The sequence below is a fragment of the Notamacropus eugenii genome, chromosome 1 (assembly GCF_028372415.1).
Source record: "Notamacropus eugenii isolate mMacEug1 chromosome 1, mMacEug1.pri_v2, whole genome shotgun sequence".
Classification (NCBI taxonomy): domain Eukaryota; kingdom Metazoa; phylum Chordata; class Mammalia; order Diprotodontia; family Macropodidae; genus Notamacropus; species Notamacropus eugenii.
The window spans coordinates 499,425,885-499,439,051 of record NC_092872.1 but is presented as its reverse complement, the minus strand read 5'-3'; the positions used below and the strand labels follow the sequence as shown (position 1 = coordinate 499,439,051).

The following is a 13,167-nucleotide window of genomic DNA, read 5'->3' as shown; positions in this document are numbered from 1 at the left end:
TTTTACTGTAGCCACAAGGCTGAGTAAAAGGTCCTGATATTTGGAGAACTAGGCTTATATAGAGATTTCAGAATGATAATGCAATTTTGGGGTTTCTTATGGGGGTTAAAGATTAAGGAATGTTCAACAGGATGAAGGTTGTTTAGAAAATGAGAAATTTTATGACACATGATGAGGAAGATGTTTGAAATGATCTCAAGTTACAGGACAGGCTACAGAATTAACCCCAACCCCCTCAGGAGGGGCTTCACACAGTACTGGAAAAGCAAGCTTTAATATTCCTTTTAACCCATAGGATACCAGTTGTATCCACATGAAAAGGTTCCCCATTCTCTTTTCCTTCTTATTCTCCCCATCTTCTCTCTTCCACTCCCATTTCATTAACCATTTCTTCCCTCCTCTCCATTTTCCTGGGTCTTAGCTTGTGAAAAGCACCTTCTTTTGAGACAAGCTAGGCTAGAGCCATCCCTGCAAAAGCTGCTCGTCCTTGCATTAAAAGGACCTGAAGCAAAAGAAGTTGTGTTCTCAATTCTAAAGAGCAGCCAGAGGAACCAACCTCAAATATTTATCTAGGGATCAGGTATTAAGAACAAAGCCCTTCTCATCCTGGTCTCCTAGGCTAAAATAATTATATAGGAATTAAGTTCAACAAACACATTAAGTACCTATTGTGTAAGAGACAAAAGAATAGAAGAAAGACTTTGATAAAAATCTGGTCCCTGCCCATAGGTATCTTACTTTCTAGTAGAGGAGCAACACAAACACAGATAGCTCAAATCCACAGTATTAATCTTAGATAAGTATAAAACCAACTGAATTCCAAGGGAAGGGCTATGACCAACAAGGCACTTTGGGGAAATCTTCATGGGTGGTGTTTGAGCTGGGTTTTAAACAATGGGTAGAATTCATTAGGCAAAAGTGAAAAGAGGATATTCTCAGCAGTGGGAATAATGTAAACTAAGCCAGAAGTATATACGTTAGGGCAGGCAAAGTGACCGAAGATGGGGGTAAGGGAAATTAGACAATATCCCAGTTTGGTTGGAGCATAGTATTCATAAAGGAGAGGGATGAGATTAGAGTTCAAAGGATGGGTGAATTGAAAAGGCCTTGAGTGCCAGGCAAAGGAATTTGTACTTACACCATAGCCAAGAGGGAACCCTTAAAGATGCTGAGCAGAGAAGTGAGATAATGAGATCTACAAATACAAATATAGTTTTAACAACATACTTGTAGAACTATACAAAGTGCAGTGGCATGAAAGGGAAAGAAAGTGGAGGTGGGAAGTTTTATTAGGAAGCTAATGCAATACAGGCAGGTCCTGATGAGTGCACATGTCTTGAAGGGGTCACATTATTTGAATTCCCAGTGTATATTTCCATTGGTCTTGAACTAATTACCATATTTTACATAATTATATTTTTATGTGAATTCAATACATGCAATTGACGAGGTTGAGGGGTGATCGGGTACCCCAAAATACCAACAGTCCGAGTCGTGCTCGAACGAATTCGACTCAAGCCTTCTTAAAGCCAAAGAAAACAAAGTTTATTAAAGATTTGTCACCTTGGGTTGACTCTTAAGGAGCCTAAGCATTTGTAACGCTTGTATTCACAAGAGGGCCAGATAGAATCTCAGCTAGACAGAGTCTGAGCTGGATTGAATCTGAGTGCCTTCATGGAGGCAAGATGGAACTTAAATAGAGTATAGGAGGGATCTGGGGGGTGGTCTGGTAGTCCAGGGTGATGGGAGGAGGGGTTTAGAAAGGGTCTAGAGAAATCCCAAGGAGGGAATCCAAGGAGGGTCAAAGGCTGGAAACAGCTGGAGGCTATCAGGAGATATCGGACTAGGGGACGCCTAGGTGGGAAGCAAGTGGGGCAATCAAGAGGTAACAGACAATGGCCACAGATTTGAGTATGAAAAGCCAGCTTCTGTGGAGAGATAAAAGGAGAGCTCAATTTGAGTTTGAAAAGCCTGGTTAAGTGAGGAGATTCCAGGGAAGCTCAAGAAAGTTCGCAGAGTCTGAACCCCATCACAATCACTTTACAAGATTCATTATTCACACTCTTGGAACCTGGCCATGATGGGGGTCTGGAGGAGGGAACAAAGGTTTTCCTCTACTCAGTGACAGCAGGAATAGAGAGGAGCCAGACAGGAGAGATGTTGCTTATATGAAATAAAGAGACTTGGTACCTGATACTGGACATGCAAAGTGAAGGAGAAGAAACAGTTAAAAAGGGCATCAAAAGAGATTGGGTGAATGAATGAATGAATGATGGTATTACAAACAAAAATAGTGAAGTGAGATGGAGCAATATCAGAAGAAAAAGATAATGTAATCAGTTTTAGATATATTGAGTTTGAGAGGAAGACATCGAGGTAGAAAAGTTGGTGTGAAGCTCAGAAGAGAAGTCAGGTCCAGAAATGTAAACAGAGGTGACTGCTGAAGTTGCCCACAGGATCAATGCATTGTAAAGAGAGAAGAGAACAGGGCAAAGAAGAAAAGGAAAGGCCACAAAAGAAGTATTGAGGGAGTGGTTAGAGGGGCAAAACGGAGACAAGGAAATGTGGTATGGCTAAAGCCAAGGAAGAAGAGAGTACATTGCATATAGTCTTATTCACATAATTTGTAGTAAATTGTATAAAATCTGATCATTGTTTGCAGCCCTATGTGAAATATGGATTCACATAATGCAATCACTTCATGAGATTCATGGTTCACACTAATCACACTAATCTACCTAGCTGTAGCCAGTAGAAGGAAGTAGTCAGTGGTAAGAATTAGATATAAAAAGATCTCAAGTGGCAATAAAAAAAAATAAGTAAATAAACCATACATGTGTATATTCACATGGGGACATACAACTATTTTTAAAAAATCAAGTCCATGAATATTCATGATTATATTGGACTTGCAGATTCCAAGTAATTTAAATGTCATAAACAGTGTATGTAAAGTGTTTTCAGCAGAAGGTATGTCAGAGAAAATTAATCTTGATTATCAGTCACAACAGAGGAAAATTAGCATTTTCTATTTGAAAATTCCCTGGACCCTTGTCCTTCAAGCCACGTATGTTAGCATGATGAAAATTAATTTCAGTTTTAAAAAAATGAAGTGACTGTGTATTCCCTTATGAAGTAATTAGCGGAAACACATAGACAATGTTCTTACCTGATGGGGTTAAGTGAGCATTTCTGCAGAGAGACATGTGTTTCCCTTGGGTATAGAGTTGCTCTAAACAGTTTTCCTCAGTTGAGTGAATCCCATGTTTTATTCAGCTTACAAAGTCAGAAAGAAGACTTCTAATTAGGGGTCCAACAACCACACCTTCTGGAAGGAAATTGCCAGGAGGGCTTCAAGGTCAAAAACTACAATTCAGTTTCACCATTCTCCTTATGCCTTTTGGGGTCCTTCATGTTGCCAGGCAGATTTTAAAGGAGCTTTATCGAAGTTTGGCTTTGCAGACTCACTGTGCTGAGCCTCCTAAAACTGACTCCATGCAGAACCCAGGCCACATTTGTGTAAGATCGCAGGAACCTAAGAATCACCTAGCCCAACACCCTTCTTTTAATATGGAGAAACTGAGGTCTAAAGTAGGGAAATGACATAACCAAGGCCATTCAGCTAATAAGTAACAGAGCTAGAATTTAAACCCAACTCTTCTAACTTCAAAGCCAGAGCTCTTTCTACACCACTGAGGCATCTAGAGGAAAGATATACTTGTTAGACATGCTAATAACATGAATTAAACTCCATGAATGACAGAATTAAGGGACATTAGTAGACTGGAGTGATGGACCAAGTCTAATAAAGTAATTAAGAATTAATCAAGAGAATTATCCAACTCAGCAGCAGAAAGAGCCCTCAATACTAGTCATCTGTGTCTCAATATTGCCATCTGTAAAAGACAAATTAATGCTAATCATTGCACTAGTTAACTCACTTTAATACAAAGGCACAAACTATGGGCAAGGTTGTACCCTAGGCACTTGGGATACAAATAGAAAACCAAAAAGCCCCTGTCCTTGAACACAGAAAAGTATATTCAAGTTAATTTGAAGAGGGAGAGAGGACTAAAAACTGTGGTGGGTCAGTCAAGACTTCTTAAATGATGTGGCAGCTTAGTTGAACTCTGTCTCAGAGGTGGAGTTGAGGCATCTTAGGCATGGGAGTGAGGATGGGCTGTGCAAATCCCTGGAGGAAGGCATAGGAGGTCTACTTTAGGGAATAGCTAGTGATCATTACATATATGAAGGGGTTAATTTGAAATAAGGCTAGAGATATAGGTTGGAGCCAGATTGTGGAAGGCCTTAAATATCAGGGTGAAGAGTTGCTGCAAAGGAAGCACTTTGTACATTTTTAAAGCATTACATTAACGGTTAATGTTCCACCACACACATGCACATATGACTAACTCTTCACTGACAATTAACTGCTTCCCAAAAAAAGGTCTCTGTTCCTGAGTTCTACAATCTACTAGGAAGTCTGGGAGCACACAAAAGGATAGTCAAAAGGTAGGATAACGCTTCTTCTCTCCAAGTCAGGGGCTGAGATAAACAAGGGGAGACTGTATCAGGAAGAGTGCAAATTCAGAAATGGATTCCAATTAGACTAGTTAAATTTCGATTTTGTGAAAAAGGAAACTTAGGATCAAAGAATTTGTCACCTGCCCCCAAGGCCACATGGCTATTAAATGGCAGAACCAGAAGTACAAACAGACAGACACTGCCATGTGAAAGTGTTGACACTGACCTATGAGAGAGTTCTGTAGCTATGATGCTGGATTTTAAGACATCTCCCTTAAAATGGGCAGGGTGCCCCCTGCCTTTCTGACAGCTGACTGCCTGCATCTCCTTGGCATTATTATTGCTATAATGTTCCCAAAGAGAAGGGAGGTGAGACTCTACTCATTTCCTACATTCAAATTACAGTGGACAGCTAGCCTCTCCCTCAGAGCAGTATACAAGCTGCCAGAGAGGGGTGGTAAGGACAGTTGGCCTGAGGTCAACGTTTCCTCCAGCTTCAGTACACCAAGCTGTGTTTTAGAAAAATGGACAATTTCATTCTGATTTATGCAGATTTTCCTAATTGCAGTGAAACTGGAAGGTGCCTTGATACTACAGATAAAGTATGTGATGAGAGAGAGAGGGAGAGAGAGAGAGAAAGAGAGAGGGAGAGGAGGGGAGGGGAGGGGAGGGGAGGGAAGGGGAGGGGAGAGATCCCCATTTGTTTTCTTCCAAAGACAGTTCCATTTAAATAAGATAGCAGTTTTTTGCAACCCCAAAAATACTGAACATTAGGGGCACAAAAACCCTAACAAATGAGACAATTATGCCTTTGTGACAACCACATTAATAGGAGAGAGATTATATTCCTTCTCTCAGTAGGAAAATTACCAAGAGGAAGGTAGTAGCCAAGCTAGGCACTCATCTATATAGAGGGCATATGTCCCATAAAGAAGCATTTCCCTCTATCTAGTCAATATAACTACAGACATGGCCTCCACACACGCAGGAATACTACTACAATTAATGAAAACAATATTACTTAGGGCTTACAAATTACTTTGCATCCCTGAAGTTCTAAGTGCTTTACAACATCTGCTAATTAACCTCCTTGTAAGGTAAGAAGAAAGAAAATGCTGTGCCTGTTTCCAAAGAGAGGAGACTGGCTTGGAAAGCTCCACTGATTTCCTAAATGAAGGACCAGCAGGGAGTTAACACAGAATCCTTACCATGCCTTCCTGTCTTCTAATTCAAAATTCTTTTTCCCCGCAGCTTAAGTCACAGTCTAGATTTCAAATTGGTTTGGGTTCAAATTTAAGCCATTCTCTATAAGAATAAATTTTAGAGATTGGTAATTATAGCCTTGACCTGTACATTTTATTCATCAATAGAAACTCACTATGCAATAATTATTGGGGGGGAGGGTTGTAGGGAACAATGTCAAACATTTAAGAAATGGAAGGTTGTTTCTGGAGGGAAATGAAATTCAGTGACAGCAGCAAACCTTCATTGTTTGATGTATCCTTAAATTTCTCTGACTTCCAAGATTATACTATTTCTGCTGAAACTTAGAAGTCACATTATATTCAAATAACTTGTAATCATGAACTTTCTCTAGCAGAGAGACATAGTTTTTTTCCACAACGTAGGGAAATCAATCAAGGATTCTAGTTATGAGAACCACTTCCTGTTCATTCTGAATGATGGACAACTTTGTCTTTAGTCTGGCCCCACTTTAGGAAGGTTATGAAGGATGTCCAGTGGAATAAACCACATTCACTCTATGTACGAAAGCCATGGCCTTCCACAACCACTAGAGCCCTAGGAGAACAAGGGCATGTATTTTATTCTGTACCATCTTAGTTCGAGGGTTCTTAATCTTTTTGTGTCATGAATCCTTTGGTAATCTGATGAAGCCAATGAACCCCTTCTCAGAATGATGTTTTTTAATACATAAAATGAAATACAGTGGGTAGCAAAGGAAATTCAAAGTTAGTGATGAGAAAAATGCATTTTCCCATTCAAATGCAGGAATCCCCTGAAATCCATCCATGGACCCCTGAGAGGTCTCTTGACCCCAAGTTGAGAACCCTTTCCTTAGTGGGAATTCTGAGTTCCTTGGTGACTTGAGCAAGAGTTAGCACCTCCCTGGAGCATCTCAGAGAAGGATAGAGCTACTGAGCTGAATATAGTTCCCTAACTCTTTTGGCTCTAATCATGCTTCTACATTGAAAAACGTAGATTGGAACACTATTTTTGACAGTCTTAGCAATGGAATCACAGCAACAGCGCAAATATCCTGATTGATTGCACTGAAGGAAGTACTTGTGATGGTTGAAAATAACTGTTCCAAAAACAACCGTTTTCTAGCCGTGTTCTTGCCTACCACATTTCTTGTTCATGTCACCCATTTGGCCTTTGGATCGTGTAATAATATGGGTCTTTATCAGATACTGTCTCATATGGTTTCCTAACAGTTTAATGTACACAATTTTGCCTCCCAAATGGGGAATGTAATGGCACTAAGCTGCCAAATAAGTGTGCACATTTCTTTACCCCAAATGAATATAAGCTTTTTGAGGCAGGGATAGTTTCATTTTTTTCTTTTGTATTTTTAGTGCCTAGTACAGTGCCTAACACATAGTAGGCACTTAATATATGCTTATTCAAGCATTTATCATTGAAGTATGACATAAGGTAGCATAGGTTATTGATGAAGAAGAGTTGTAGATAATGTAATCTAAAAAATCTGAGGAAGGAGAAATCACCATAACCTAGATAGAGTTGGATAAGCAAAGGCTTTTTGGAGATGACCCTGATGTTCTTAAAGGAGAGATTTTGAGAAGTGCGTGTCAGAAATGAAGGCCAGGCCACATAAAGGTATAGAAGTGGGAGAAAATAGGGCAAGATAGACTAGCTAGTAGTCTAATGTCATTGGAATGAGGTTTCATGAAAATGTATCTCATAGGTATGAACAATTTCCCGAGTAATACACATGGGAACTCATCTATTCTTGCCAACTTTGTTTACATGTTGTCCATTATATTCCCATAAATTTGCCACTGAGGGTTCACCCAACATGTGGGAAGGCTTCCTCAAATTCTCTTGACATTAAAAGGATACTAGTGGAGTACCTAGGTTGTCCACTGTTCATCTTTCCCTCTCACCATGTGACTAGCTTCCCACCATTCCAAATTTCCTCCGAATCATTTCTTATTTCATCCTGCATTTCTTTGGTGACCAACATTACATCACTTTTCCTGAATTGTTCTTTGTTGGCAATGTCACAGCCTTCTCACGCCCACAATATAAGGCTGGAGAGATTGGTAAAAGATAGATTGTAGAGAACCTTTAATGCCAAGTGAATCAGATGCTAACCTCTGCTAACCAGCTGGTTTCTCATACTATCGAATTATGTAAGAGTCTGGGTGATGCTTGTACGTCATTGCTACAGTAAGCTAGCCTGGGATGAGCCCTATTGTTGGTTGAAAATTACTATTAGTGCCACTAAGTGTAATCTTTATTAAATTCTTTAAGAGTTGTAAAGAACTTTTCCCAGTGTCATTGTGAGATGAATAATGCAGATATTGTTCTCTCCATTTAGTATATGAAGAAATTATGGCTCGGGGAATTTAAATGACTTGGTCAGGATCACATGGTGTTTACATTGGGACAGACACAGAGAAACATTCTATCTTTGAAATCATAGTGGGACAGATCCTCCTCAAATTGAAAGAGGCAATAGAATGGCAAGATGGATACATAATGAAATATGAAACTTGTTGAATTACACACAGAGAGAACCCTCAGAGCTGGAAGGAAACTCAGAGGCTATACAGTCCAATCACTTCTTAAGCAAAAATCCCTTCTATAACTAATTAATCAACAAGCATTTATTAAGCACTTACTATGTGCCACATACTGTGCTAAGAACTGGGGATAAAAAAGAAAAATAAACATAATCCCTGCCTTCAAGAAGCTTACATTCTAATGGGGAAGGTAACATATAAGTAGACACATGCAAGATACTTGCAGAGTGGATGGAAAGTAACCTTTGAGGGGAAGGCACTAGCCCCTGGGGTGGGGGATGACTTAGAAAGGTTTTCTTCATGTAGAAGGCGAGATTTGAGCTGAATCTGGAAGGAAGTCAAGGATCCGACCAAGCAGAGGTGAGTAAGGAGAACCTTCCAGGCATGGGAAGTAACCAGTACAGGTTTGTGGAGATGGGAAATGGTGTGTTGTGTGTGAGGAAAAACAAATGGTCCTCTACTTTTTGCTTAAATACTTACAGGGAAATAGAATCTAATGTGTGCCAAAGGAATCCATTCTAATTTGGGGTGATTTATTTGCTTTAAAATGTCTCCTTACATCCCACTGAAACCATCCGCTTTACAACTTCTACTCATTGCTCCTGCTTCTGTCTTTTGTGGCCAAAGCAAGTCTTCCACATGCTAGCCCTTCAAACACCTGAAAGCAATCACCATGTCCTTCCTAAGCCTTCTGTAGACTAAAATCTCAGTTCTTCCAATCAGTCCTAAGAGGGCATGAACTTGAAGTCTTTCACCATCCAGATTGCCTTCTTCTGATCACTCCCTAGCTCACCAATATCCTTCATAGAATTATGGTGCCAGGGACTGGACAGAGTACTCTATCTAGATTTGGCCTGACAAGAGCAAAGGACAAAAAAAATTTCACTGAACTATATCTCTGTTGTATGGCATGGCAGAGAAACAGAAGGAGGAAGGGAGTTTTCCTGAATCATCAAATATTCTAGTTAATAATGTTATCAGATGTAGCATATGTAAATGGTCAATTTTCAAAGAGCAAGGAGATAGGTAAACATACCTGATATAGAAATTATACTCAATATAATTAAATATGTCCTTACTGATCAAAAGGTGATATTGCAGCACCCCAGGGCCATCATTAGGCTTTGGGAGAGGGGAGTACTGAGGAAGCACAATTAACCTTTTGAAACATCTTTTATTCTACTGTAAGATCCCTGAGGACAGAAACCATGTCTTGTTCTTTGATCTCTCAGAGCACACAGAGGCTTTCACATTATAAGTGCTTAGTATTTGTTCAATGAATGAGCAACTCACCATTAAGAATGCTTATGAATCTCAAACTGCAAATACCAGCCAAAAGCTCTGTTTAAATATGCATGTATACATACATATAAAAGATGGTTTAACACCTGAGAGGAAACATTAGTATGTTTATTTAAATGGTTTTCAGAATGTTGTTTCTTCTCAATACTGAGTTTATTTCTCCCATAGCAAAATCCAGGTGAGGAAAACAATGAGCTGCCCAAAATTTATATATACCCCCCTTTCATCTTTATTAGTCTCACTGCCAGATGATCTGAATAGGGGAATGAGGGAAGGGTTTGGATTTATACCTTTTAACTTTTCTTGTTAGTAGCCCCTCCCCCTCTGTCCCAGAGAGTTATACCAATTACTCCCTACACTGTTGGATCTCTCCCTCATCCACTGTCACCTAGCCTCCTAGGGTCCCTGGAAGTCAAGAGGGAGGGATTAAGTTCCATGCTGGATCACTGCAAGAGGAAACTCCAGGAGGGAAATAACCAATTCCTGTGCAACCAGGCTTATATCCTAGTGTTCTCTAAACCTTCTTACTGCAGCTTTTAAGTAGGCAGAATTGTAACAAATTGTATTGCAGGGCCTCCCCTGCCATCTACAGACGTACCATTCGGATCACATGAACTGAGCAAGTTTAGTTCTCTCCCTCCCATTAAGTGATTGGTGGGGAGTAAGAATGGAATTGAGCTTGGGGTCACTGCCAAGAAGGAATTTGAAGGAGATTAAACAGATGTGAGCCTGCCAAGGGTGCATTAGCTACAACTAGGAGCAGCAGGTGGGATACAGTGAACAAAGCCTTTAGGACAAAGCATTGTTTTTTCTTCTGGTGACTTCTATGATTTTGTGTGGTTCCTTGAGATGGTGAGGGTTGGCGGTAGATTGAGACACAGCTTCTCAGTCTGCCACTTTGTGAAGTCAGACATCCTAAATTTATCATCCCTTTTATACTATTGTTATAACCTTCCTCAGATCCCCTTCAGACTTAAAGTATCCTAGTCTAGAGATTTCTCATTTTATAGATGAGAAAACCAAAGCCCAGGAAGTTTTCAAGAGCAAAAGCAGAGCTAGTTTGGGATCAACAGAGTCCTGAGAGCAATGGTTGTCTTTATCACACACCTCCCCTGCCAACTAGGCAGATAAGTCAGCAAGTTATCGGCTTGGCCAAAAGTATTGGGTCAGAATGACATTTATAACAATTCTGAATGTAGCTACAGCCCAGGTTTGTGTCAACAGCTGAGCCTGGGGAAAGGATCCCACAGAAATAAATCACAGGAGGTATCATTGTGCTAAAGATCCCCATCCATTTTAATACCCTACAAGTAGCACATTATAAAGTCCAAGCAAGGAGAGTTAATTTTGATGTGTTCATAATGCATTTGCAGGGAAGAGTAAGAAGGCTGAACAATAGGAGTTTGTAAAATGATTCCTAGATTCAAATACCTGCCATTTAAAAAAAAAACCTAACAGCTATAATCAGATGGAAGAGATGTGGAAGATACTGAGTGACAGATTCCTTTGTGTTGGAAGTTCAATGCCATTAGTAATTCTAGGCTGCTACTCTGTTTTGCTGAAAATGGCTTAATGGTAAATTGGCACATTCCATTTTCCGTCCCTCTCTTAAGATTTCAGTAAATTGCCCATGCCTAAGCATTTGTTGGGTGGGAGGACTGAGCGCCATTGTTCTGAAGTTTCCTCTGTGGATTTCCTAGTCTATCAGAGCTGATTTCACTCCACTTAGGGATTGTGGGAGCACAACAACAAGTCATTAGTGAGCAATCTGACTGACAGAGCCTGGCAGACACAGTTAAATTACTACAAGAGGATTGAGCTAGTCAATAGGGTTATAAAGTTTCCTTGTCCAGGACAGACTTAAGGGAATACTGACTTAAAAAGTACCCAAAGGATTTGGGTTAGCTTTGAGGAAGAAGTATTTGAATGCAAAGATAAGTCTTGTAACCAAAGGAAATAATTAAATCTCCTTTGTAGGCAATCTTTTACACTGGGCAGATATCCATTGTCTGGAATGATTTCACAGAATCATAGAAAGTTAAAGCTAAAAGGAAACCCAAAGACCATCTAGTCTAAACTCCTCAGCTTAGAAATAATAAAACTGAGTTCCAGAAGAAATTCAGATCACACAATTTTGAAGTTGGAAGGGACCTCAGCAGCTGTCTACTCCAACCCGTCTCTGAAAGAATCCATCCCTATGATAACATACCCAAGAAATGGTCATCCAGGCTTTACTTGAAGATCTCCAATGAAGAAGAACATGTAAGGACAGGGCCAGGTTATAGAGGGACTCCAAAAACATACAGAGGATGGTGTTTGATACTAGAGGTAATAGTGAGCCACTTTGTTTATTGAATAGAGGAAAGGGTAATTATCAGAACTGTACTTTACAAAGATCTGTTTGACAGCTGAATAGAATATGGACTGGACTGGGGAGAGACTTGAATCAGGAAGATCAACCAGTAACCCATTATAATATTCCAAGCTTGAGGTGATGAGAGCCTACATCAGGGTGGTAGTAGTGTCAGAAGAAAGAAGGGGTTGGAAATGTATATGAGAGATGTTAAGAAGGTAGAAATGTCAGGATTTGGCTATTGATTGGGAAGTGAGAAAAAGTGAGGAATGAAGGACACCTGAGTTGCAAAGCTGGGTGACTGGGAGGGGGTACTTTGAACAATAATCAGTCAGCCAGTCAGTCAATAAACATTTATTAATGTGCCAGGTACTGGGCTAAGTACTAGGAATATAAAGAAAAAAATAAGTAAAAGACAGCCCCTGCCTTCAAGAAATTCATAGTCAAATAGGAGAGACAACAAACAAATATATACAAATAACCCATATTCATAATAAATAGGAAATATTTAAGAGAAGAAAGATACCAGAATTAAGAGAGATTAGGAAATTCTTTCTGGAAAAGGTGGGATTTTGGTTGTGACTTGAAGGAATCCAGAGAAGCCAACAGATGGAGATGAGGAGGGAGAGCATTCCAGTCATGGGGGACAACCAAAGAAAGTACCAAGAGATGAACTGTCTTCTTCAGCAGTAGGGATGTTAGGAACAGGGGAGATTTGGGAGTGCAAAATGAATTCAATTTCGAACATACTAAGTTTAAGACATCTACAGCATCCGTTGTGAGATGTCTAATAGCAATTGAAAATGTGAGATTGGAGATCAGGAGAGAACATAGGGATGGATAAATAGATCTGAGAATTATCTGCATATAAATATTGGTTGAATCCTTGGTAGTTGATGAGATAACTCAATGACATAGTACAGAGGGAGAAGAAAAAAGAGCTGAGGATATAGCCTTGGAAGATGCTCAAGATTAGCAGATGTGATATGGATGAAGAGCCAGCAAAAGAAACTGAGAAGGAACAATCAGACAAGTAGGAGAACCAGGAGAGAGCAGTGTCATGCAGACCTAAAAAGAAGGATCAATGAGAAAAAGAGCAATGTTGACTATTGTAGAAATCTGTTCTCTAGTAAGTCCCACTCTAAGCCTTCATTGTGTAAGGGAAGTGATGCAGGGTTCTTACCAGCATGGCACAACCTC

The 13,167-nt window shown here is 39.9% G+C and overlaps 1 protein-coding gene across 1 annotated transcript in view; it reads left to right on the top strand.

The window, feature by feature from the left end:
• The window catches only part of NTSR1 (neurotensin receptor 1), a 137,795-nt gene that overhangs the window by 51,453 nt on the left and 73,175 nt on the right, over positions 1-13,167 (top strand). The gene's annotated exons all lie outside the window — the stretch shown is intronic.